The sequence below is a fragment of the Hemicordylus capensis genome, chromosome 6 (assembly GCF_027244095.1).
Source record: "Hemicordylus capensis ecotype Gifberg chromosome 6, rHemCap1.1.pri, whole genome shotgun sequence".
In the NCBI taxonomy this organism is placed as follows: domain Eukaryota; kingdom Metazoa; phylum Chordata; class Lepidosauria; order Squamata; family Cordylidae; genus Hemicordylus; species Hemicordylus capensis.
The window spans coordinates 34,878,833-34,904,523 of record NC_069662.1 but is presented as its reverse complement, the minus strand read 5'-3'; the positions used below and the strand labels follow the sequence as shown (position 1 = coordinate 34,904,523).

General features: G+C 46.4%; 1 protein-coding gene across 4 annotated transcripts in view; it reads left to right on the top strand.

The window, feature by feature from the left end:
- LRRC4B (leucine rich repeat containing 4B) overlaps positions 1-25,691 on the top strand; it is a 185,843-nt gene that overhangs the window by 96,020 nt on the left and 64,132 nt on the right. The window contains exon 1 of one of the 4 annotated variants that reach the window (XM_053265968.1): positions 23,794-23,974. The exons of the other annotated variants lie outside the window; for them this stretch is intronic. The gene's annotated coding sequence lies outside the window, so the exon portion shown is untranslated. Of the gene's footprint in view, positions 1-23,793; positions 23,975-25,691 lie in introns of those variants that run through there. 4 annotated transcript variants of the gene reach the window in all.

The window sequence follows — 25,691 nt, the reverse complement described above, 5'->3', positions numbered from 1 at the left end:
GCTACCATGAGTTTCCCGCCATTCTTTCACATCCCTACTCCCCACACCACCCTGTGAAGTAGGTTAGGTTGAGAAATAATGAGGCTATTCACACGCATGTGCAAGGGAGTCCAGCCCAGTTTTGCATGCATGTGTGAAGCACCGGGATCGGGCCTGATCCCGGCGGCACCACAGCAGCAAACCTGCATGGGGAGTGACCCTTCTAAACGGGGTTAGGAGAGCAAGCACTCTCCCAACCCTATTTTTCTGATCGTGTGTCAGCCACGGCTGCTTGCAACGGCACTGTGATTGTCTGCGGGGAGGGTGAGTTTAACCCGTTCTCCCCACAGACCGCCCTCTAGCCCTTCTCACAGACCATGAGAAGAGACTCACTGTTTGAAAATGAAGGAATGGGGCTGAAGCTCGGTAGCAGAACCTCTGTTTTGCATGCAGAGGGTTGCCGGTTCAATCCTTGGCATCTCCAGGAAACACTAGGAAAAACCCCCTTGTGAAACCCTGAAGAGCCAGTGCCAGTCAGTGTAGACGGTACTGAACTAGATGGGTCGACAGTCTCACTCACTGAGGTTATTCACACAATCGAAATCTACCCGGGTTTGGGAGCCGTGTGTGCTCCCAATTTCCGGTTGTGTGGAAGTAAGCTAGGAGGAAAACCTGGGTACGAGTGATTGTGTGGAAGCAAGGGAGGAGGAAAAGCTACCCAGGTTTTCCTCCTAGCTTGTTTCCCCACAATCACTTCTACCCAGGTTTTCCTCTTTCTTTGCTTGCACAAAACCGAATATTGGGAGCACACACAGACAGCTCCCAAACCCGGGTAGAACACAGTTTTTGATTGAGTGAATGACCTCTACGTTTCTGTGAGTGTCTATATGGAACAGCAGAATAATGTGCAAGATGTCTCCCCGGAGTGCATTTTTTAAATTCTGCAATTTAGCCCTTGTCTGTTTTCTGTGTAAGTGTTAATAAGTCCAGACATTTCTCTGAGTTTTTGGTTTTTTTTAAATGGGGGATAAGGTGGGATAGATTACTAATGAACCAATGAGCAGTGGTGATTTTTCTTTTTTTAGTCTGGACTGTCTTGACAAAATCAAGACAATTGCCAAACCTAGCATAGCCCTATTCTTGGATTTTGCCTGTGTCATCAGCTTGCACTTCACCACAATCATTATAGCCTCTGTAGTGGTTAAGGAGAATTCATCACCCAGGATGTCTCGGGGCAGTTGTCAAGGGGTGTGTGTGCGCGCGGAAGGCTCATGTGATTGAGTTTCACCCAGGATCCATACTTAGGATTACTGAATGCAGAGGAGTTATACCTAAACACCCTTTAAGTGCTCCAGCATCTTCACTCTCAGGGTGTATAAACTGTGATTGGCATCCAGACTAACAAAGCCTCCGTGCAACAATGTTGCATACCAGACTAAGGAACAATGATCTCCCCTTCCTTCTGCAACTGCTTACGCCACCCCAAAATGTGTGTCTGTGTTTCAGGGACATATTTTTGGGTGGCGAAGGGAGCTGTGGAAGGAAGGGGAGATCCTAGAAAACTCGGCACTTTTTAATTGAGGCTTCGTTAGGATGACAGCTTTTATTTTTATTTTTATTTTATCCTACCCTTCCTCCAAGGAGCTCAGGGTGCATACAAAGTTTTCTCTCCTTTTCTTTCCACAATGAGCCTCTAGGTTAGGTTAGGTTGAAAGTGATCAACTGGTCCAAGGTGATCTGCTAGATTTCATAAGGATTTGGACTTGTGTTTTCTGGTTCCTCGTCAAATGCTCAACTAGTACCCTCCCCCCCACTGCCGAAGTTTTGTTCTCTGTATTTATTTTTGCATTTAGATTCCTCTCTTCCTCCAAGGAGCCCAGAGCAGTGTGAATGGTTATGTTTCTTCTCACAACAACCCTGTGAGGTGGGTTAGGCTGAGAGAGAAGTGATGGGCCCAAGGTCACCCAGTGAGTTCCATGTCTGAACAGGGATTTGAACGCAGATCTCCTCAGTCCTAGTCTAACAGTTCTTCTTTTGCTTCTGCTTTTACTTCCAGTGCAAATTCAGGGTTAAATGGGAAGGAATATGGTTATGCAACACCGGTCCCTGTGATTGGCAGGCTGCAGGAAGTCTTTGAATTAGCCAAGCCCAGTGCAAATACTAGGAGCCTGGCCTTCTGCCTTTGTCTGGCCAATAGAGCGATACCCAGGGATGGATTAATGGATAGGCAAAGTAGGCACTTGCCTACGGTGGCAAAATTTGAGGGGCAGCTGCAGTGGCCGTGGGTGGGTGGGGGGGAGTGGAAAGTTCCCCCTTTTACCTTTTAAAAAATGCAGCTGTTTGGCAGGATGGGGCGGCGAGAACTCCTTCCAGCTCCCTTCCTACCTCCCAAATGACTGCACAGGCTGGTCTTTCCCCATCCTGCCACACAGTGGCTTTTGAAAAAAGGTAGAAAGGGGAACTTGCCCCTTGCCCCCGCCCTCCACAGCCACTGTGGCTGCCGCCCCCAGAGAGGGGCAGCAAATCCTTGGCTGCCTACAGGCGGCAAAAAGATTAATCTGCTCCTGGCGATACCTTGTTCTGTCTGCTTCATGCCAGCCCCAGCAACTGGTCTCATAGACATTGCACTGGAGAACACAGGTCTGGATTTGGGTAGGGCCTCCCTACCATGGCCTAGCCTGACCCTGACAATCAGTCTCACACCAGACCAGAAAGGGTCTGATCCAATGAGCCAGGCAGTGTCATTATCAGGATGGGACCACCAGGCTTTAGATCAGGGGTGGGCAAACTTGGCCCTCCAGCTGATGTTGAACTAGGCTGGGGATGATGGGAGTTGTAGTTCAATAACAGCTGGAGGGCCAAGTTTGCCCACCCCTGTTTTAGATAATTCTTTCATCTTAAGTCTGGGTGGTTATACTGCCTTTTACTGAGCTGCCTCATAAGCTTCCTTATACTGAGTTAGACTGTGGATCTAGCTAGCTCAATACGGTCAACACTGATTGGCAGTAGCCCTCCGGGATATCACCTCATAGGAACATAGGAAGCTGCCACATACTGAGTCAAACCATTGGTCTATCTAGTTCAGTACTGTCTTCACAGACTGGCAGCAGCTTCTCCAAGGTTGCAGGCAGCAGGAATCTCTCTCAGCCCTATCTTGGAGATGCTGCCAGGGAGGGAACTTGGAACCTAGATGCTCTCCCCCGAGCGGCTCCATCCCCTAAGGGGAATATCTTACAGGGAGACACTTATAGTCTCCCTTTCATATGCAACCAGGGCAGACCCTGCTTAGCTAAGGGGACAAGTCATGCTTGCTACCACAAGACCAGCTCTCCTCTCTCTCTCTCCATGGAGGTGTTGGAGGTTGATTCTGGGACCTTGTGCATGCAATGCAGATGCAGATGCTATGCAGATGCTGGAGATGTCAAATCACACAAAATAAGGAGCGGTTTTGGGGTGTGCGTGTGTGTGATTAAGGTGTGGTGACCTGGTTTAATTCAGGCTTGCCAACCCCGCTCCTGTAATGCTCATGTCTTCCTTTCCACAGTAGATGGCCAGTCTCCTTCTCCTCCTCCTCCTCCTCCTCCTCCATCCCTGACCTTTCCCATAATTCTGGGCCTCTCCCTATGTGGAGATACAGGGGATAGTGTTGGACTAGAACTGGGAAGACTTATGTTCAAAGCTCCACTCACCAAAGAAGCTCACTGGATCAATCACTCTCTCTCTCTCTCAGCCTAACCTACCACACAGGGTTGGTGTGAGGATAAAACGGGATGAAGAGAACCATGTTTATTGTCCTGGACTCATTGGAGGAAGTGACTAAACATGAAAGAAGTAACTAAAATCACTTTGCTACCACCACTTCTCTTACTGAGGAAGGAACAATAGCAAGTTGCTGACCCTTGGCTGGGTCCAGTGTCATGAGGAACCACGATTCTTGCTTCATTCATTCATTCGTTCATTCATTCGATTTCTATACCGCCCTTTCAAAAATGGCTCAGGGCAGTTTACACAAGAGAAACAATAAATAAACAAGATGGATCCCTGTCCCCAAAGGGCTCACAATCTAAAAAGAAACATAAGATAGACACCAGCAACAGTCACTGGAGGTACTGTGCTGGGGGTGGACAGGGCCAGTTACTCTCCCCCTGCTAAATAAAAGAGAATCACCACGTTAAAAGGTGCCTCTTTGCCAAGTTAGCAGGGGTTCTGCATGACATTCCTGAGCTCAAGAATGTGCACTCCCCCCACTCTCCTGCCCACGCGTGCCTCAGAAGTATTCTGCTTTTACTTGCAGTGAAAAACAAACTAAGATCAGCTGTCACCTTTGAACGGACTGATCTTGGTTTATTTTAACCAACCTCCTTGAAACAAACCTAGATCTGAGGCCAAGGTTTGAAGTGGGTTTCTGATCGCAGTTTATTTTAAGATATATCTTTAGAATAAACGAAGATCAATCAGTCTGGACCTCATGACTGACCTCAGTTTGTTTTTAATTGTGATCAGAAGTAGAATCCTCTTGGGCTCAAACAAACAGGGAAGGAAGTGCACACACTTTAAAGGCTAGGGAATGTATCACAGTCAGGTACTGGGAGGTGTAGTCAAAAAATCTGGGATTCCCTGTTACAGGGAACACTGTCAGCCACTCCCAGTTTCAGATCAATTAAAGTAACTTTACTTGATCGTTTATACATTGGCATATTATATTTATATACTGTAAGCCTTGACAAGTTTTTTGACCAGTCCTAAAATTTAGGAACCAGACAATGGACATGACAGAATAACTGGCCTTAGTGACGGACATTATGGAGGGGGAGAGCAAAAGGGTTTCTCTTTATCCCTTTTTCAGTAATCTAAGTATATTACAGAAATAGGGCCACCTGAGACAAATAAAATATTTACATTTCTAGGTGCCATGGCTCCCTTGCATCTGGGATTTGTCAAGCCCTGATATACTGTCTTTTCCTCCCTGTAAGGACTTCCCAAGGCAGTTCACAATTCAGATATAAAATACATGTCGGATTAAAATCAGTTCCGCAATACAAGTCAATGAAACACAAAAATAGTAACAGGCAGCAGACAAGGTCAGTGTGATAATATTAGCTAGCCTTAAGAGCAACAATATAAAATTTACCAGCACCCTTTAACCACTTCTAAATGCCTCACAGCATTGAAAAAAAGCTTTTATTCCTCTTCTTTAAACTGGAAAGGAGCTAATCTGATGAGTGTCCTAATGGAGGTAGTTCTGCTGAACGGGCACCCAACAGAAAAGGCCTTGCTCTCTGTAATCACATTCACCTTCTTGTTCCCAGCCAGAACTCAATCTTGCTCTTATTCTGGGTCTAGGGAAGAGAGAGAATAAGGAAGAAGCTTTATGGCAGGAGTCGGCAACCTTTGCTCTCCAGCTGTTGTTGAACTACAACTCCCATCACCCTCAGCCCCTATAAATTGTGCCTGGGGAATGGGGATGATGGGAACTGTAGATTAACAATAGCTGGAGAGTCAAGGTTGCCTGCCCGTTTTATGGTCTCCCAGTAGGTGCTCATATGCCTCGGGAAGGGGCCCTCGAAGTGAAAAAACTTGACCCAGAACAATAACTATGTGCCCAGGAGATGTAGTTCACAGGTGATGGGATGGAGTGTGTAGCTTGGCTTGATTGATGCTGTGGGGCCCTATCTATGGGCAGCTTGACACAATCAGTCTAACGTCAGCTCCATCGGAAGTTGCAGCTTCCTATGGCATGTGTGCTTCCAGTCATGCAAACGCAGAAATTTTTCCTGCTCTCCGGTTGGTAGCATGCCAACACGGAATATGGTTATGCTGAGGAGTTTACTGGCACGAGAGCTGGTGCAGTATAGTGGTGGAGGGTGGAACTGCATGTTGTGTCAGCAAACTGAAAATTCTTTACCCAGCAAAGGTTTTTCCAGCCCTGTGGGCAGGTTCAAGTTGCCGACTCCCTGGGAGCACACACTCTCCCCCATCCCTGCGTGAGCCTTTACTTCTGGTCTTGGTAACATTATTCCGAGATTGGTAGTGCCGTATGAACCCATCAATCTCGATATATCCTTTCCTCCTAGCAGCAGGGAACCTGACATCTTTCACTCACTTCAAAGCTAAGTTACAGATGTTGGGTTCCCTGACACAAGCAGGGTAGAATATGCTGAGATAGGTGTGTTTGTATGACATGGACAATCTCGCCACATCGTTACCAACCAAGACTGGAAGCAGAGACTAAGTTGCATGTGGATACTGGGAGGACCATGTGATCTGGGGGCAGAGGTAACCTGAGGTGCCATCTTTATATCTGAACCTGCCCTATGTTTGCTGAATAATGAGATTGCAGGGGTCAGCATTTTGAGGGAAGAAGTGGTGGGCAGGAAGTGGCGGGTGCTGAACCCATCCCCTTTCTGTCACTCCCTCCCAACTATCACCACAGGTCATTTTTTCCTCCCAATGAGCTTGTTTTCAGTTTTGGCGCCTGGCTGAAAAAAACAAGGGCAAAAAAAAGGTTGGGAGACAGTTGTAATGGGTAAGGGGCAGGCAGAGGGCAATTCCAAGCGTAACGGAATCAGGCATGCTACCACTTTTTCAATGACTGTAGCCACAAGCATATTTTCAAGTTCACATTATATATACTCACTGGCAAGAGAACATCTCCTTTTCTAAGGCCATATTTTTTGAAAACCCTTAAAATATTATAGCCAGTTTCCAAAACATGCAACATACGTCATAACAGAATCAGAATTTTTGGAAATTGTTTCTCATTACCTTGCCAATGCATTTTGCATGTTTTAGGCACTACCTATAATATTTAAGGCTTCTGTAAAAATATGTCCTTATAGTAGGAGATATTCTTTTGCCGGTGGGTACGTATAGTATACACTTGGAAATTTGCTTATGGCTCCTGTCCTTGAAAAAGTGGTAACATACCTGATTCCATTACCCTTGGAATTCCGCAGGGGGCATGTTAAGCTCCCCTTCCTAGCTATCACTCCTCCCTTGCAACCCCCCTCATTCATATTATTTGGCAAGCATGACGTTAGGAACCCGTGTTTGCTGATGTGACATCCTTCAGCTCTCAGAGTGTAAGCTGTGAGCCATTAGGTCCCGGTTTCAAATCTTGCCTCTCTCATGTTCCCTCAGCAAGTCCCTATCTCTCAGCTTCAGCCTCCCATCTGCAGTGTGGTGATAATAAAATTGGCCTACCTTGCCAGGGCTGTCATAAGGATGATTGTGCTAATATATGTGAAGTGGCTTGAACACTCTAGAGTGCTATATAAATATTAAGTATCTTAGTTAAGCATTTGGACAAAGGTGCTTAAAGCAGTACCTGAACAAAGCCGGCATCTGCTTGCCTGAGTTTTGTGTGCCGTTCTTCTGTGTGGACTCTGCCACCTGCTTTGGTCCCCAGTTCTCCTGGTTTCCTGATGTAGAGTACGGGGCCAGTGCAACTGAATGGTTTCGTACTTATGGGAATAAGCAGCTTATAAGCGTTGATGCGCTTTCACATTTTTTCTTAGCCTGCAGATTTCGTTTCTACCTGTTTTCATGCTTCGCAGTGCTGATTATTTTTAATGCATACTTTTTGCAAGCCTTCCCCCCTCTCTTCTACCTTCCTTCATCTGTGATGGTGCTTCATTTTCCTGGAGATGTTTTTGTAGGGAGAAATCTCCACGTTTTGTCCACAGTAAGGTAGTTCACACAATCATTAACTGGGTAGGACAAGAGTCCTACCCAGTGTTTGGGAACTGTGCATGCTCTCGATTTTTGATTGTCTGCGAGGAGAAAAACAAGTTTGGAGGTGCTGACAGTGATTGTCTATTTAATGACAGCTGGGGACGAGGGCTCCATCCTACTCAGCAGCTGTACCCAGCTCTTTAATAAGGCAGGAAGAAAAGCCCTTGTGCCCAGCTGTTCTTTAACAGTCAGTCACTGTAGGCACCTCTTCAACCTTGTATCTCCCTCACAGACAATCAGAAATCAGATGTGCATACAGCTCCCGAAAGTGGGTAGGCCACTTGTCCTCCCCACTTCACCCTCATCGGGAGCAATGATTTCTTTTTATCCATGAGTAGAACTTCCTACTCCCAAGTAGTCCCATTGGTTACACTGGATGCCGCCCACTTTTTCAGGCCACAGAACCCACAGAAATTTAACTTTTCACACTAGGGTAGTGCAGCGGTGACCCCCATATGTGCCATGAATGACTCCCTGAGAATGTGAGTTTTCAGTTAAGAAAAATGAACACTTCAACCCCACACTAATGAAGATGCATACTTCAACATCTCAGTTCTCCGCATGTCAGCTGAAAGAACACACTGTGACTGACCTAAAGGCAATCTGGGAGCTGGTCAAGTGCTTCCTGCAGGCCAATCACCCACAATCATCATATCTTTTGCTTGGTTTCTTGTCAGCTGTCCTGGTCACAAACTTCCTGGGCACATCCAAGCCAAACACAGATGACAGTGCTTCTCTTTGTGACTGTGGTTGCATTTCTGGGGGTATGTCTGGCTTGTGGTGTCTCATAGTGCCTAGCAAGGTCAGTCCCTTGCTCAAGAGAGCCTCTGCCAGCTATACACTGGGGAAAAGGTTATTCCCTCATCACAATTCTCTGAGGGCTGGTTCAGATGAACACGCGAGAACATCAGGTCTGTGGCAACAACAACAAATACACACACGCATTGAAGCTTTTCAACAAAAGCTTCCAAAGAGGTTTACATAGAGAAATAATAAATAAATAAATATATATATATATATATGTATATAAATAAGATGAATCCCTGTACCCAAAGGGCCTACAGTCTAAAAAGAAACACAGAAACATAGGAAGCTTTTGTATACTGGGTCAGACCATAGGTCCATCTAGCTCAGTATTGTCTACACAGACTGGTCGCGGCTTCTCCAAGGTTGCAGGCAGGAATCTCTCTCAACTCTATCTTGGAGAAGCCAGGGAGGGAACTTGAAACCTTCTGCTCTTCCCAAACATAAGATAGACATCAGCAGCAATCATTGGAGGTACTGTGCTGTGGGTAGATAGGGCCAGTTACTCTCCCCCTGCTAAATAAAGAGAATCACCACATTTAAAAGGTGCCTCTTTGCCCAGTTAGCAGGGTTTTGCCCAGTTAGCAGGGTTTGCCCAAGAACACACCTGCCCTAATGTCATTGGTGGATGTGCCAATGTGCTCTTGGCACATCCTTCAATCTCATGAGAGGGATGCTCAGTTGAATCACCCCTCTCATACACGGTCACCAAGGTTTAGGAGTGCATGTAGAAGGGTGATTCACCTGAAGTAGCCCCGAGAGTTGTCCCATGGCTGTACACATCGCTGCAAACCTGCAGACCTACTTGTCTTTGTTGCAGTCCTCCAGCTTTCTTCCCAAGGTCAACATCTGTCAGTAGGTAGGATGTTTTTGCATCATAGCACCACCATATTTTCAAAGCATACTTCTTTGGCTTGCTTGACATGTGTTGCCAGAAGGGACAGCATCCTGGAAACCTAACAGCTGCTCATCAATTGCTGGTCAGACCCAGTAATGTAGCTGTGCTGCAGCTTCCTCACAAACAAGGTTCAGATAGCTGTAATGGTTGCCAGCTTGGCAATTACTCTTTTCTCCTGTCATGTAGCTTTATCACTGATCCTTACATTACTTGTAATGTCCTCAAATAATCTCATCTGCATAGTGGCACACAAATAGGAGGGCTCCAAATGTACTGCTACAGTCCCTGCAGCGCATGATTGCCATGAAACATGCCAGCCATTGGAACATAGGAAGCTGCTGACTACTGAGTCAGACCGTTGTCCCATCTAGAGCTACATTGTCTACTCTGATTTGCAGTGGTTCTACAGGACTTCAAGCAGTATTTGGATTCCTCCCTCAGGTTTCATGATGCGCTCTCTCTCTCTCTCTCTCTCTCTCTCTCTCTCTCTCTCTCTCTCTCTCTCTCTCTCTCTCTCTCATTGTAGGGGGAGGGAGTTGTTTCACTCACTGCCTGCTCCTACTGGACTAAAGTTCTCTCAGTCTGGCTTCACCACTGTGAGGCCAGACCACCTCACCACTGTGAAGCTGGAACCAAACTCCAACCCCACCCCCTTTCTGGGCTGTATCTCACTAGGAAAAAAGAAAATAAAAGAGATGTACAGTGGATGGTTGATCCACTTATGCCAGGGTTACTGAAGCTGATACGTTGTTGTGGTTGCTGCTGTTGTGATCCTTTTGGCTTTGTTCTGTTGGCTAAAAATCCTGCTTCTGTGAGGTCAGATGCTTCTAAATCCTTTATTTGTTCCAAACACTCGGTCTGATATTATGGGAGGGATATTATGGGAGGGATTGGTTTCATCTGTCCTGGCCACCTAATGGCGCACCAGGGAAATGACTTGACTAGCAAGCCAGAGGTTGCCGGTTCGACTGCCCACTAGTATGTTTCCCTGACTAACAGAAACACTGGGGCAGCAGCGATCAGGCAGCAGCGATGTAGGAAGATGCTGAAAGGCACCATCTCATACTGGGTGGGAGATGGCAATGGTAAACTCCTCCTGTATTCTACCAAGAAAACCACAGGGTTCTGTGGTCACCAGGAGTCGACACTGACTGAACGGCACACTACTTTACTTTAACTCGAGAGCACAGAATTATGCAGTGTCTCAGACTGGTCTTGAGACACTATCATCAGCAAGGGAAACAAAACTGAAGTTTCCAAAGAGAAACAGGGTGTTCTCCCCGCATTCCAAAGGGCTTAATATGGGCATGGGATAGAAACCACGCCACCATAGAAAAAGCCCATTCATGACTGGGGAGGTTTCTCTCTCGATTGACTGTGGGAATGAGATAGAAACCAGCCCATCATAGAAATGCCATTCATTCGGGGGTAGTTTTCTACCCTGTGTCATATTTTTATTAATAATATGAATAACATAACTGGTGAGGGGCCATATTTGTAGATATATCATGTGCCAGTGTGCAGGTAAGAGTTTGACAACAAGAGCACAGCTGGGAGTTTGGTGGTTTGCTTGTTTACACACCTTTACGCAGCTGGTGTTGGAAATCCACCCCAAAATCTGGATGAGGGTTAATGATCATGCTAACTGCCTTAGTATGAGAAAGGCAATGGTTAGGTTCCAATGTAGTACTAAACCACGAGCCTAATGGATCTGCTGGCTTGCACACTCAGCCCCTGTCCTTTCTTGCACACAAGAGTAGGAGAGTGAGTGCTTCCACTTCCAATTTATGAGCAAACCATGGTTCCCCATTATATACAAACTCAGGTAACTAAGGCTTGTTAACTGACTAGAGTTAAAACAAGCCACAATAATAAAACCAGGTCCAAACCAATATTCTGGTTTGTTCTAACTTTATATTTGGTTAACAAACTGCAGTTCCCTGAATCTATATGTACACTAGGGATGTGCACGAACCGGTTCGCAGTCCATGTTAGAAGCCTGCGAACCGGTTCGCTGGTCTGACGCCGGGTGTGTGTGTGTTGCTTTAAGGGAGGGGGGTTGTACTTACCCCTCCCGCCGCTTTCACCCCTCTGGTGCTCCATTTTTAAGCCAAATCTTTGAGGCGGCAGCGTTCCTCCCTGCCATCCCTGCCCGCTTGTTGCCTGCTAAAATCGGAAGTAACTTCTGTGCATGTGCCCGCTGCCGCCACCACACACGTGTCACACACGTCACTGTGATGTGTGCGGCATGCGCATGCACATCAGTGGCGTGTGCATGTTGGCGGCACGCACATTGGCGGCATGCACGTGGCAGCGGCAGGCGCAGGCGTGGAAGTGACTTCCGCTTTTAGTAGGCAACAAGGGGGCAGGGGCGGCAGGGAGGACTACTGCCTCCCCAAAGATTTGGCTTTAAAATGGAGCACCAGAGGGGGAAAAGCGGTCGGAGGGGTAAGTACAACCTCCCCACCCTTAAAGCAACACACAAACACCCCGGTGTTGGACTGCGCCTCTGTGGTCTGTGCACATCCCTAATGTACACATGGAACTGTAGTTTGTTCTTAGAGTTTTCACTCTCCTGCTCTTGTGTGTGAGAGAGGAGAAGGAGAGGGGAAGCACGTAGCCTGCAGCCCCCTTAGGCTCATTCATGTAGTGCAGGGGTAGGCAATCTTAGCTCTCCAGCTGTTGTTGGATTACAACTCCCTTCATCCCCAGCCATCATAAATTTGAGTTGGGGATTATGGGAGTTGTAGTTCAACAACAACTGGAGAGCCAAGGTTGCCTACCCTTGATATAGTGCTAAATTATGGCCGCATTCGCACATAACATAAAACCAGCGTTTAAGGGGCCAGAGGTTTCCAAACCATTATGTCCAAATGCATGTAACTCTGGTTCCACAACACAAGCGACCCGAGGTTTTCTCTTTGGAACTCCAATTGGAATGATCGGGTTGTGGTGAATTTCATCGCACCAACCTAAGGTTCAACACAGCCTGTGTTACATCTGAATTCTGAACCGTGGGCTGCACTCGCTTGAACTGGAGTTGAGGGAGGAATCTCCTCCCCCACTCCAGCTGTGATTGGCTGTGCAGGCTGTCCTTCATGCAAGAAGGAAGCCTGCATAGTGAGTTCCCCCTCCTCTCTACAGTCCCGCCAACCATAGGCTCCATGATCTCAATAATGTCCAAATTTGGACACGAGAGTGTGGGTGGGGAGCAGAACTCTGAGTCCATTAGCATTATGAGCGAATCCGGCCAAAGGTGCACTGGACTGCGCAACTTTGGCTCTCTAGCTGTTTTTGGACTACAACTCCAATAATCTGCAGCCACAGTGGTCAAAAGTCAGGGATAATGGGAGCTATAGTACTACATCTTCAGAAGGACAATTGTTGTACAGTCCTGGTTTAACATTGTATCCGAACTGGGCCAATATAAAAAGAGGCAAGAATAATCTCGTCTAGCAAGAGACAATGCAGGCGTTCACATTTCATAGAACTCAGTGTAGAATTGATCATTCTGCAAGCATGCTTCAGAATAGGGCCCCAGACACACTGGGACCACTGCTATGGCATCTCTGTGGCTGGTTAAAGTGTTACTAGAGCAGCATGGTTGGTGCTGTCCTCGTGCCTGGATCACCTGCCACTCTGGTAGTATTTGGACGGCTGAATCACATGTGATTGGTAAGATCTCATGCGTGTTACCTACACCAGTGCCAGGGGCCTAGATGTGGAGAAACTCTGGTGTGGTGGAACCCACAGGAGCCTGGTTGGCTGATTGATTGATTGATTAAGTGCTGTCAAGTTGGTGTCAACTCTTAGCAACCACCTAGATAGATTCTCTCCAGGATGATCTGTCTTCAGCTTGGTCTTTAAGGTCTCTCAGTAGTTCATTCACTGCTGCCATAATTGAGTCAATCCACCTTGCTGCTGGTCATCCTCTTCTTCTCTTTCCTTCAACTTTCCCCAGCATTATGGACTTCTCAAGGGAGCTGGGTCTTCGCATAATGTGTCAGAAGTATGATAGTTTGAGCCTGGCCATTTGTGCCTCAAGTGAGGGCCTAATTCAGTCACTAAATTTGCACACCAGAGTGGTGTAGAAGCCACAGGAAAGAGGCAGACACTTTTCTCCTCTGGTAACGTATGAAGTGGATGTTTGTGATGACACACTGCCTTGATACTGCTGCCCAGAACAAAACTCATCCCATGCATAGTTGGGGGGAAAATTAGAGGGAACATTGTGAGTTAGCCCTCCATTCTGTCTGTAATCTTCCTTTCCTGCTGTCATACAGCTGGGTGTCTACACCTGCAGCAGAATGAGGTGGTGCAATGGAATGTACCACTTCAGACTGTAGGAGGCAGACACTGTTTTTGCATGCTTCCCCATATAAAAACTAAACAGCTTACAGAAAACTAGTGCATGGGGTGAAAGGTTCTCTTTCAGCTTACCCTGCTGTGCTGGTTTAAAAAAAATATTTATAGGGAGTTTTAGAGAGAGGAGAACGTTCACAAATGATATCTCTCAGACCTGCAGCCTGAAGTGGTACAATTCATTCTACCACCTCATTCTGCTGCAGGTGTTGAACAGGCAAGCTTAGATTGCAAGTGCCCCAAAGGGACCTGGTTTTCCTGTTTCTGAATCTTCTGTAAAGTACTTTGAACACTGATAGAACTGTAATAATAATAATAATAATAATAATAATAATAATAATAACAACAACAACAACAACAACAACAACAACAATAATAATAATAATTCTAAAGTGGAGAGTGTGTCCATTTGCTGCATGCAGGCAGGCTGCTTTAAAATTCCTTGCAGTCACGGTGGCCCTTGCATGAGGCAAGGTGAGACGGTTGCTTCACACAGCAGATTGTTGGGGTGCCAGCAAGGTGGCAAGATGCCCTTTTGCCTCCTGCTTTTTAAAGATGGTGGGGGCGGGAGGGAGAGGGTGAGGAGAGTGCACACCAGGGTGGTGGCATGTGGCATCTTTCCTCAGACACATAAAGGCCTTGAGCTTGCAGTGCCAAGATGGGGGGCCCAGAAGATCATATTGACAGATGGGAGTATATTCAACCAGTTCGGTACCTATTATATTGGTGGCTGGTGAGCTTCTGCACCCATTCCTCCTTCTCTCATCATTAGAACCCAGGGTCATCCATTGAAGCGGAATGCTGGGAGATTCAAGACAGACAGAAAGAAATACTTCTTTACACAACGTGTAGTTAAATTGTGGAAATCACCGCTGCCAGGTGTGGTGATGGCCACCAGTCTAGATGGTTTTAAAAGAGGATTAGACAAATTCATGGAGGACAGGGCTGTCAGTGGCCACTACCATTGTATCAGAGACAGCATGCCCCTGAAAACCAGGTGTTAGAGAATGGCAAGTGGAGAGGGCAGTGTTTCCCCCTTTCCCCTGCTTGTGGGTTTCCCAGATGCATCTGGTTGGCTGCTGCATGAGGCAGAATGCTGGTCAGGATGGGCTTTTGGCCTGATCCAGCAGTTATGTTCTCATGTTTTAGCATGGTGGTCCTGTCCTTTAAAGCCCATCATAGCCTGGGACTGGTCTGTCTTCAAGATCTACTCTCTCCATATGAACCTATGCTTTTTAAGATCTTTGGCTGACATGTTGAGGAAAAATACCCAAAGTAGTCCCACAGAAATTGCCGAATGTATCCTTTAATTTCAAAGGGATTACTCTGAGTAATTTCCCTTATTTATTACATTTTTATACCGTCCCATCCCAAAGGCTTTGGGTGGTGATGTTAGCCATTGTTGAGAATCTTGGTAGGAGTAGTTTCCATTGGAGGCTCTGCTGTCAGCAGTGAGGAGCAGGGTAGTTTCATGCAACTTCTTCCAAGAGGGTTGTAAGTATTCTTTCCTGTCTTTCTCTGCAAGATCCTTTTGCTCTCAGGGCTGCAGCATGAAGATGCAGCAATCTTGCTGAAGCTAAGTAGGGTTGGGTCTGGTCAGTTGTTGGATGGGGGCCATCCTGGAAACCCCTGCCTTTAAGTCTCACCATGGAAGAAAGGTCGGTTTAAAATGTAATAAATATGTTCCAAAATATGTTCCAAAACAAATATGTTCTGGCCTAAGCAAGGGAGGCATGTGCCCTGGTGTCCGTTCTTGCTGCTGTTTTAATTTGGGTTCATTTAATCTGATTTTATTCTGCTGGTTAATGTTTTAATTGGCGTTGTGAGCCACCTTGTCCTTGAGCGCCGGTAGAAAGGTGGGGTATAACTCCTTTAAATAAATAAATGTTCCTAACCGGAGGATTCTAGTATACTTTGGAGGATTTGTCTGGCTGAAATGTACTAAAATGAGGGAGACTGTGTGAGAGTATTAATGCACACACCTTAGATTAAAACAAGTGCTTCCTCAGTTCTAAGGGCTTTCCTGTACTTTAAAGGGTTGTCCTTTATTTGGAAGCAAAAACAGCTCCTTTGAACCAAACAGATGCACCTTATTTCCCCAGAGACCTTTTGGGCTGCTTTTATACTCCAGGCAAATCTTTACTATAAATGCCAGCTATGTTGACATCAGCTCCGCACTGCCTTAACTGTCATCATTTCCCCCAAAGAGCCCCAGAGTCGTCGTTTTGTGAGGGTGTGAATTGAGAATTCTTTGCTACCAATTCCCATAGACTACGCAGAACTACATTTCCCAGGATTCCTTGGCTGGGAGCCATGACAGTTGAAGAGGTTTAAAAACGAACTAACATTTGCAGTGGAGAAATGCCTTCTTATGAAATGCTGCCAGGGCATCCAAGACTAGCACACATGAGCTAACTACAGGGTGGTTTAGGGAGGGGAGAGTTTGCAGAGGAGAGAAGATTAGGAAGCTCTTCATCCTTGTGACCATTGCAGGCTAGGTCTTTGATGAAGTTAAGACCTTGTAATTATCAGCAGCTTTCTAATAGGGATTTATTTTTAAATCATAGTAGAGATTTCTTTGTCAATCACACCCTAGGTGGTTCATAAGAGTGCACTGAGGTTTTGGTCGCTTTTAAGAAACAGTATTTTGATCTGGTTGGAATTCCCCTCCCCTTTACTCTCCAGTTTTTACTCACAGCTATTAAACAATATAATGGGGTGGATGGGTGGGAGAGACGATGGAGAATTGTTTGTCTGGCTTTGGGAGGTGTCTTCTGATTTAAGAGAGAGAGAAACAAAGGATCAGAAGTGAACAGCCGTGGCTTGGGCATCCTCACCAGCCCTGAAGGAAGGACTGGTAAATTGCCGCTCAGGGTGGGGATGTGGGGAGGGTCTCTCAGAATTGTATTTCAGAGAAAATTAACATGTTGTGGTCAGGATGGTATTCCTGCTTATAATTAGAAATTAAACAATAGTGGGTGAACAATGAATGCATGTGCACACATGCATCTGTGTGAGAAGTGGCAGGCTTCCCCTGATAACCTCTTGAGGGCCAGCATAGCGTAGTGGTTAGAGTGTTGGATTAGGACTGGGAAGACCCGAGTGCAAATGCCCATTCAACCATGAATCTCACTGCTTGACTCTGGGCCAGTCATGTATCTTTCAGCCTAACCTACCTCACAGGGCTGTTGTGAGGATAAAAATAACCCTGTACACCTCTCTGAGCTCCTCAGAGGAAGAGTGGAATATAAATGTAATCAATTAATCAATCAATCAATAAAAAAATAAACCTACATGAGAGCCAACAGTGTGGCCATTGTACCCTGTTTGAACATCTGCATGTTCAAGTTTACATTGCATCCTTGTTTTACTAGGCATATTTATCCTTCAGTTAATACCTGTAAGGCTGCAGCTTATTGTATTCCAGGCCAGCAAATGGTCTGAGCAGAAATTTCATTTTGTTCTAGCGTTGGCCCTCTGATGATGTAGAGTGAGATGACAGGTTTTAGGTGCCATTATAGCAAGGGCTTTCTATCTTGGGTCCCCAGATGTTGCTGGACTACAACTCCCATCATCTCTAGCCAAAATGACTGACCTTTATAAATAAATAAATAAATAAATAAATAAATAAATAAATAAATAAATGGAAACCCAACACTGAGAACCCCTCTGCATTAGAGGATGACAGACTGTAAGTTGAAGACATGAAACTGCCTTGGTCCATCTATCTCAGTATTGTCTACATCAATGTTTCTCATCGTTTTTAGAGTCATGGTGGGCCGGTACATTCTTTGTGTGCAGTTTCTCAGACAAGCATTTAGTAAAGGGGTTTCAAGATTAAGTTAATAAATAAAATAAAAACTTTTAACCCCAAAATGGTGCCAGTACGAAATACGAATAGATTAAGGTGAGGAGATAGGAGTGGGAGGAGGGTGTTAGTCACATGTGATATTGCGTATGTGGCAGAGAATCTGCAGTTATGACACGGCAAGTTTATTTTGCCACTTTGATCTATCCCCCCCCGGCACCCCCCCCAACGATTTCGGGCTCACGGGGGCCACCGCCGGGTGTTCTCTGAAGCTTATTTCCAGGCAGCCCTCACTGCTGGATAACGTTCATTTCGAGGAATGAATGTTATCCAGCAGCGAAGGCTGCCTGCCTAGAAATGAGCTCTGGAGAGCTTCTAGTGGCGGCAACTCCCACTGGCCCAAAATTGGTTTTTTGGGGTGTGTGATTTGTATTAGTGATGCCTCATGGATCGGTACCCAAAGCCTCACAGACCGACACCAATCCCTGGACTGGCAGTTGAGAAACACTGATCTACATTGATCAGAAGCAGCTCTCCATGGTTTCAGACAAACTTATTTGCCAGCCCAATCTGGAGTTGCCAGGGTTTGAACCTGGGACCTACTGCATTCAAAGGAAATCTTATGCCACAGAGCTATGCCCTCTCCTCCGTTGTCGTGGTTTGTTGTTTTATATTTATTTTTTTAAGGTGGGAAGCATTTTAGCTTACTTTCCTTAAGTAATGTAAGCTTATGAGATCACCCGGCATCGAGCGCGTGTGTGTGTGTATGCGCCATCAACTTTGCAATACATGGATCAATGTGAACCAAGCTTGGTATAGTCATAGGGCACACAGGGATACCTCAACAGCATAGTTTATGATCTCATCTGGCCCAGTTCAAAATGGCGGATGCGTAAACATTTGAGATGCAGGTGGGTCAATTTGTGGACCGTCTAAAACCAATTTGAACCAAATTGGGTACAGTTGTAGTGAGTGACACATAGGGACACCTCAGCTTGTGATGATGTCATCCACCCCAGTTCAAGATGGCAGACACGTGAATGTTTGAGGCACGTTGTCTAACTTGTGATCTTCTTAACTGATTTGGACCAAATTTAGTCCAGTTGTAGGGATAATGAAAGGAAAGTAGGCAGGTGGTTCTTACCAGAGCTACTTGTTTGAATTTTTTTACCAGAGGTACCATAATACTACCTTTGCTGGCTCTTCTTTGGATACACCCAGCCCTGTTTCCACTGCACACCAGCTGAACTCAAACATGGAAGAAATTAAACATGTAGTGTCTTTTGTTGAGCTTATCACTGCTCTTCCCTTGCCCTTCTCTGTTCCCCCCCCCCCCGTTTGTATCTTGTCTAATCCTAGCAGGGAAGAAAATTATCTGGCTTGGGAATGGGAAATGATAGACAAATTAGTGCAAGGTTTTGGCCTTGGAAGATTAACCTCTTTCCAGCCCTCTCTCCTTTGCTGTCCATCATCAGATCCCATTGGATAGCTATTCATTAGACACTGTGTTGTACTTTTTGTAATATTATTGCTATGGCACTTCTCTCTGTGCTAGTAATTCTGATCTCAACAACCTCATGAGATAGGTTGTGTTGAAAATGTAGAGCCGATGTATGTGCTGCTAGAGGGACATGGTCACTCCTTCCCCATCGCTGGATCCTGTGCTGCTCCAGTAACATCTGTAAATTGGAATACGGTCAACCAAGCAAATGATATGGTTCCTTCTCATATCAGCATCACTGACACCCACAGAATGAACCCTGTCATCCAACTAATATATGTGGGTCCTCCTTACAGACATTGCTGGTGGGAACAAGTGGGCCTACTTCCTCCTCTGAAAAGTTTTGGCAGATTGTGGAATGGATTCATTTCACTTTGCCCATTTTTTGGAGATGGGGGCATTGCTCAGTAGTAGAGAGTTTGATTTGCATGCAGAAGGTTCCAGGTTCAACCCCTCGCAGCATTTCCAGGTAGGGCTGGGAAAGACCTACCTTAATCTGAAAGCCTGGAGAGCCAGGATAGACAATACTGAGCTAGATGGACCAAGGGTCTGACTCAGTATAAGGCAGCTTCCTATGTAACCCAGATTCCAGAACAGAATATGGAATTTGGAATGAATTTCGCACTCCATCCTAGTCATGTGCAAAAGAGACCTTGTGTGGGAAGGCTTCTCTCTATGTGCCTTAAGGCCTATGATATGATGAGTGGGGTAGTGACCTCACAATTCCCTCATTGCATTGGAGGCCTCCAGGAATGAGGCAAGTGGCTAGTGTGGCCCAAGAATGTACCTAAGCTGCATCAGGCCCTGCCTGCACATACACTGGAGCAGCTTCAAGTATGGCAAGCAGGCAGTGATGACCCTGCCTCTCTCACTATATCTGTCCTTAAGGCATAGCCCTAGTGTCGCTTAGAGGATGTTCCCTGGCCATGCTACATGTACATCAACCACCCTGAGCCATTTTTGGAAGGGTGGTATAGAAATCGAATGAATGAATGAATGAATGAATGAATGAAATGCTATTTCCAGTGGTTCAAGAATCTACTGCAGTGCGGCAAGTGGACCTTATGCTAATTCCTGGAAGTTTTGGCCTCACCAGAACCCTGGGTTCTCAATGGGATTTGGACTGGAGTGTACAAATCTTCCCTATCCCTAGTACCAATGGAACAGTGTGAGATGCAACCATGGGGAAGCATGATGCATCGACTATGCCACTCCATTTGTGGAACATAGGTAGCTGCCTTATATTGAGTCAGAACATTGGTCCATGTCGCTCAGTATTGTCTACACTGACTGGCAACAGCTCTCCAAGATTTCAGGCAGGAGTCTTTCTCAGACCTACTTGAAGATATTTTTTTAAACAAACAAACAAACAGACAGACAAAATATCGATGATTGAATCTGGGACCTTCTGCATGCAAAGCAGATGCTCTGCCACTGAGCTATGGGTCCATCATGTATGATTCAGGTTATAGTTGCTTGTCGAAAGCCATTGTGTAAGTTTCGTAACTGGAGAGGGATTTGAACTTGGGTCTCCTATTCTGGCCACAACTCTGTTTGCTACACCATCTTTGGGAATTCTCTTAACATGATGTGATTGTTGTCTCTGTGTTGGGCTCATGTTATGCTTCTGGACTGGCTCTGTTTCAACCTGGATTTGTCAAGATAGATTACTCCGATTTTATACTGTGGACTCAGTCTTTCAAAGGAAGTGTAGACCTCTGCAAACTTTGTAGACCCCTGCAAAATTTTAGATCCCTGCCAACTTGTGCAACTCGTCCCACAATCCCTCCCAGCCCTGTTGGTGCTATGTGACAATAATGCCAATTCATCATCACTTTGTCAAGGTCATGAATGGAATGTCTGACTTCCACACCTGTATTGCCTTACAATGTACAGGCAACCAACGAACGAACCACAGGCAACCAACGAACGAATGGAGTCCTCCTCTAGTGCTGCGGTGTGATCTGGTGGCCCGTAGTGATCATATGAGCACCCAGCCTGCCCAAAATATAACTTGGAACCCAAACCTCATTTACTGTGCTATTGTAAAGCAAAACTTAGGAAAGTGTGTTGAAGCTGAGCTAAAATTATTTGGTGAAATACTCATTTGTCCACTTATCATGGACTTACCCAATAGCAGCATGGTTGCCACTGCAGTATGGCTGCTCCCAGTAACATCTGAAGGAAGTGCATCATGTGGGCAGTGCAGGCAATAGGGGTTCTTCCCTCTTGTGTTATTTGCTTCCTTCAAATTGTTTTTGGGTGCAGGATGGTTCTCACTGCTGCCACTTGGTAATGCCCTGAGTGAGTGCATTTCCAAAATTAGGGTGAAGAGTTTACAGTGTGGGAGGTATGAATTCTAGGATGGAAATCCTGGCACCACTCTTTTGAGAAATTATCCACTGAATCTAATCAACACGGCAGTTGATGCTTACTTGGTACTTGGGTAAAATGGACATAATTTGTGTTAATAGAATGGATACATGTGTTTTATTCTGGGTAGTTCTTATTATATGGAAGTTAATGCTGGACATTTCTGTACCACAAACTAACACTGGTTTGATGGTCCGTTACATTTCCCCAGGAAATTTTGGGAATTGTAATTCTATCCCCTCCTAGAGGGGTGGGATAAATAGGGTTTGAGAGGGATGAATTATCAGCATTCTCACCAAGTCACTGTCCCCAGGATCTTTTGGGAAAGGTCATGACAGTTAAACTGGTACAAGACTGTTCAGTATAAGTGTGTAGTGTAAATTTGCCCTTAAGCGAGCGAGAACCTTGAATCAGGTATTTAGATTAGGAACCATGAGATTTAAATGGCATGGAATCTAGATAAACACTTTTGAGAGGGAAATAAGTCACAGAAAGTTGGACTTTAAACCTTTTATTAATGATTGGGGGGGGGGCAAATGTGGTATGTTTTCATTATTTTTAATGCAATTTTTTCCTTCCCAAAATGTGGACTTCTAACCACCTTTTTGTCCACATAATGACTGCTGATTAAGGAGGTGTAGGAACATTTCCCTTCATTCTTTGGTGCATTTGGAATGGCTTAATGTAACCAGCAAGAACACTACTACAACAAATATTTATATACCACTTTTCAACAAAAGTTTCCAAATCTGTTTATATAGCTCAATAATAAATAAAAAATTAGATCCCTGTCCACAAAGGGCTCACAATCTAAAAAGAAACAGATAGACACCAGCAACAGCCACTGGAAAGATACTGTGCTGGGGAGGGGATAGGGCCAGTTTATCTCCCCTTGCTAAATAAAGAGAATCACCACTTTTAAAAGGTGACTTTTTGCCCAGTTAAGTAAAGTGTGCCGTCAAGTCGATTTTGTCTCCTGGCGTCCACAGAGCCCTGTGGTTTTCTTTTGGTAGAATACAGGAGGGCCTCCTCCCATGCAGTATGAGACAATACCTTTCAGCATCTTCCTATATTGCTTTTGCCCGATATAGTAGCAGCGGGGATTCGAACCAGCAACCTTCTGCTTGTTAGTCAAGCATTTCCTTGCTGCGCCACTTAAGGTGGTTGCCCAGTTAGCAGGATGTTATTATTTAGATTAATTAAATCTGGAATACTAGTGATTTTCTGTGTGCACTCAAATTATTATTTGTTGGGGTAGGGTAGGGTGGGGAGATGAGGAATGTAGCGACTGCAGGTGGCCAGACAAATATCTAGCACATTGTGCATCTGATGAAGTAGGCTCTTGCCTTCAGACACTCATGCCACAGTAAATCCATTACATTTGAGGTGTCGAAGTCAGGGCTCTTGTTATTTTTTTGTTAAAACAGACTAAAATAGCTGCTTTTCTGGCAGATGACCAGAGAATGGATGGAACAGTGGTGTGACGAATGGGGAGGGAAAGGGGTCTGGCTGGGGAGAAAAGCAGGCACTTTTTGCCTGGACAAGAAAAGATGGGGGAGGGAGCAAAGCAGGGAGGTAGAAGAACAGAGATGATCAATGGTAGAAGGGGATGGAACAAACCCATGTTGGGGATTCCTGAATCTGGGGCAAGAGTGGGCAGGGTATTAGAACTGGAAGTTGTCAGGATAGGGCAGATGGGGGACCACGATGGTGGAATAGGAGTGCCCATGTGGAGGGAGGTGTGGGGCAGGCAGCAGGGGCAAGCTGGTTGGATATGAAGCAGATCATCCTTGGGGCAGTTCTGCTGAGTCCTGATCTTAGCTCAGCCTCTCTGCTGTGCACTGGGCAGTTTTAAGATCTGCATCCACTGAACTGTATTACCATATGCAAATAGGCTTCTGCAGGGTTTTCCCGTCTGGGATGCTCAGTAGAAGTGGGATGGGGGGAGGGGGAGAGAAGGGATGCCCGGCTCTGGGAAGGTGGAGGATCGGGCATGCAAGCTCCCCTCGTGTATGGGGCGGGGGTGGGAGAGGAACCGGTGGGGCGGGGGATAGCAAGGAAGAAGGATGGGGATAGGGAGGGGGGGGGAATTAAGGAAAGCCGGGGGTGGGTGGGTGGGGAGCGGAGAGCCATACAACGAAAGGAAGGAGAGGGGAAGGAGGGAAGGCAGAAGGAGAATTGGAGGAGAGAAAGGGAGGAGATGGGAAGGCTTGGGGGAAGGAGGAAGGAAAAGGAAGGAGAAGCCCACCCTCCCCCCATCCCCATATTCCCTCCCCCGGCCGCGCTGCCGCTGGGAGGATGCGCTGTGTTTCCGCCCCCCTCCCTCCCCCCCCACCTCCATCTCTCCGTCCGCGGCAGCTCCTGCATGCCGAGCCCCTTCCCCTCGCAGCTCCGCTCGTCGGGAGGGGGGGACGAGGGCTGATTCCTCCCCCGCTTCCCCTTTGCACTGCCGCGGTGAAAGAGACGGGGGAGCGCGACAGCCGTGGCGAAGGAGGAAAGGCGAAGGGAGGAGATGGTGAGCGGTTGCCATGGGGATGCGGCGCGGGTGGAGGAGGGGGGAGTTGGGTACCAAGGATGCAGGAATAGATGGACCGGGGATGGAGAGGATGCACCAGGACCAATGAGGGAGGCGTAGGGTTGCTTCTCTGCCCACCACCTTCTTAGTCCTTTGCTGCTTCCCTTCGTCGTCTCCATGCTGGCGTTCTTCCCCCCTCCGCCACAAACGCAATTTTGGAGATGCCTTGCTTCTCTCTCTTCATCAGGCTTCCTTCTCCTTTCCTAGTGTAACCCCTTAAACTCCCAAACCCAGGCTGCAGCTCTCCTTCTCTCTTGAACCTCCCACATTCTGCCTTATCCTCCCCCCAGCTTCTTAGCTTTCCTCTGCCAAGCATCCTGCCATCCCTCCCCACACCTCTTAGGCCTAGTTGGCTCTTAATCCACTCCCCTCCCATTTCCTTCTTTCGAGTGTCTCCAGATCCCTAATCAGGTCTAGCCTCTGTGTGATTCCCCACACAACCCCCCTCCTGCAACTGTCCCAGCTGCTCAGCAATGTTTTCATCCGCAAAATTCAGTGGGTGGGTTTTGCTTACGTTCAGGGCCTGGATGATTGTCATATTTGGGCTTGTTAAGGACCCTCTCCTCAGCATCCACCCCCAGGGCCCCAGGTCAAACTGACTAGTAACTCAGGGTGGGTGGAAGGATTGTGCTTTTTCTCATGGAATGTGTCTTGGCTTACTTACTTGAGCCACATTCCTTGTTATCAGATTTTGTCATCAGATTTTGTGGCACAGCAAAGACACACTCATTTGTTGTGGCATGAGTCTCTTTGCTGTTCAGAAACCTTTTCCTGCAGTGCACCTCATATGAACATATGAAACTGCCTTATACTGAGTCAGACCGTTGTTCCATCTAGTTTGGTGTTGTCTTACATTGACTGGTAGTGACTCTCCAAGGTTTCAAATCAAATCAAATCAAATCTTTATTGTTAGGGTCATTCGACCAGCAAAACACAAAGTACAAAAGCTTTACGTAAAAATGAGCTTTACATCATCAGGCAGGAGTCTTTCCCAGCCTTACCTGGAAATGCTAAGGATTGAACCTGTGACCTTCTGCATGCAAAGCACATGCTCTGCCACTGAGCTACAGCCCTTTTTCCTTCTGTTGTGGTCTGGATTGCATGTTTGCATGGATGCCCTGCCTTGCCCCACAAGTGGGTGGGTGCTGGACTAGATGACCTTAGGATACCTATATGAATAGGAAAATTACATAGGGGGCTGCCTTATAGCAAGGCAGGCCACTGGTGCATCTAACTCAGAATTGTCTACAGTGATTGGCAGCAGCTTTTTGGGTTTTCAGATGCGTATTTCCCAACCCTATCTGGAATGCCGGGATTGAACCTGGGACCTTCTGCATGCAAGGAGTTGCTCTACCACTGAGCTGCAGTCCTTCCCCAAAATATCCGTAAGGGACCTGTCCCCTGTCCTATCCTTCCCTTCAACCACTTTTGCACCTCCCCTAACAACTCTTATCTGTGCTGATATCCATCCTCCAGGCTATGATGTTGAAATGAGCTGTAGAAAATGCCTCTTTGGTTGCACATGGATAGGGGACATCAGTGGTCAATTTGGTTTGCAGTGTCCAGTTCCTTGATGCAAATGATGATGGGATATAGCAGGATGTGAATGTTTGGGGCAGAATAACTCTGTGGTTAATGTGGGGCTCCCTCCAGACAT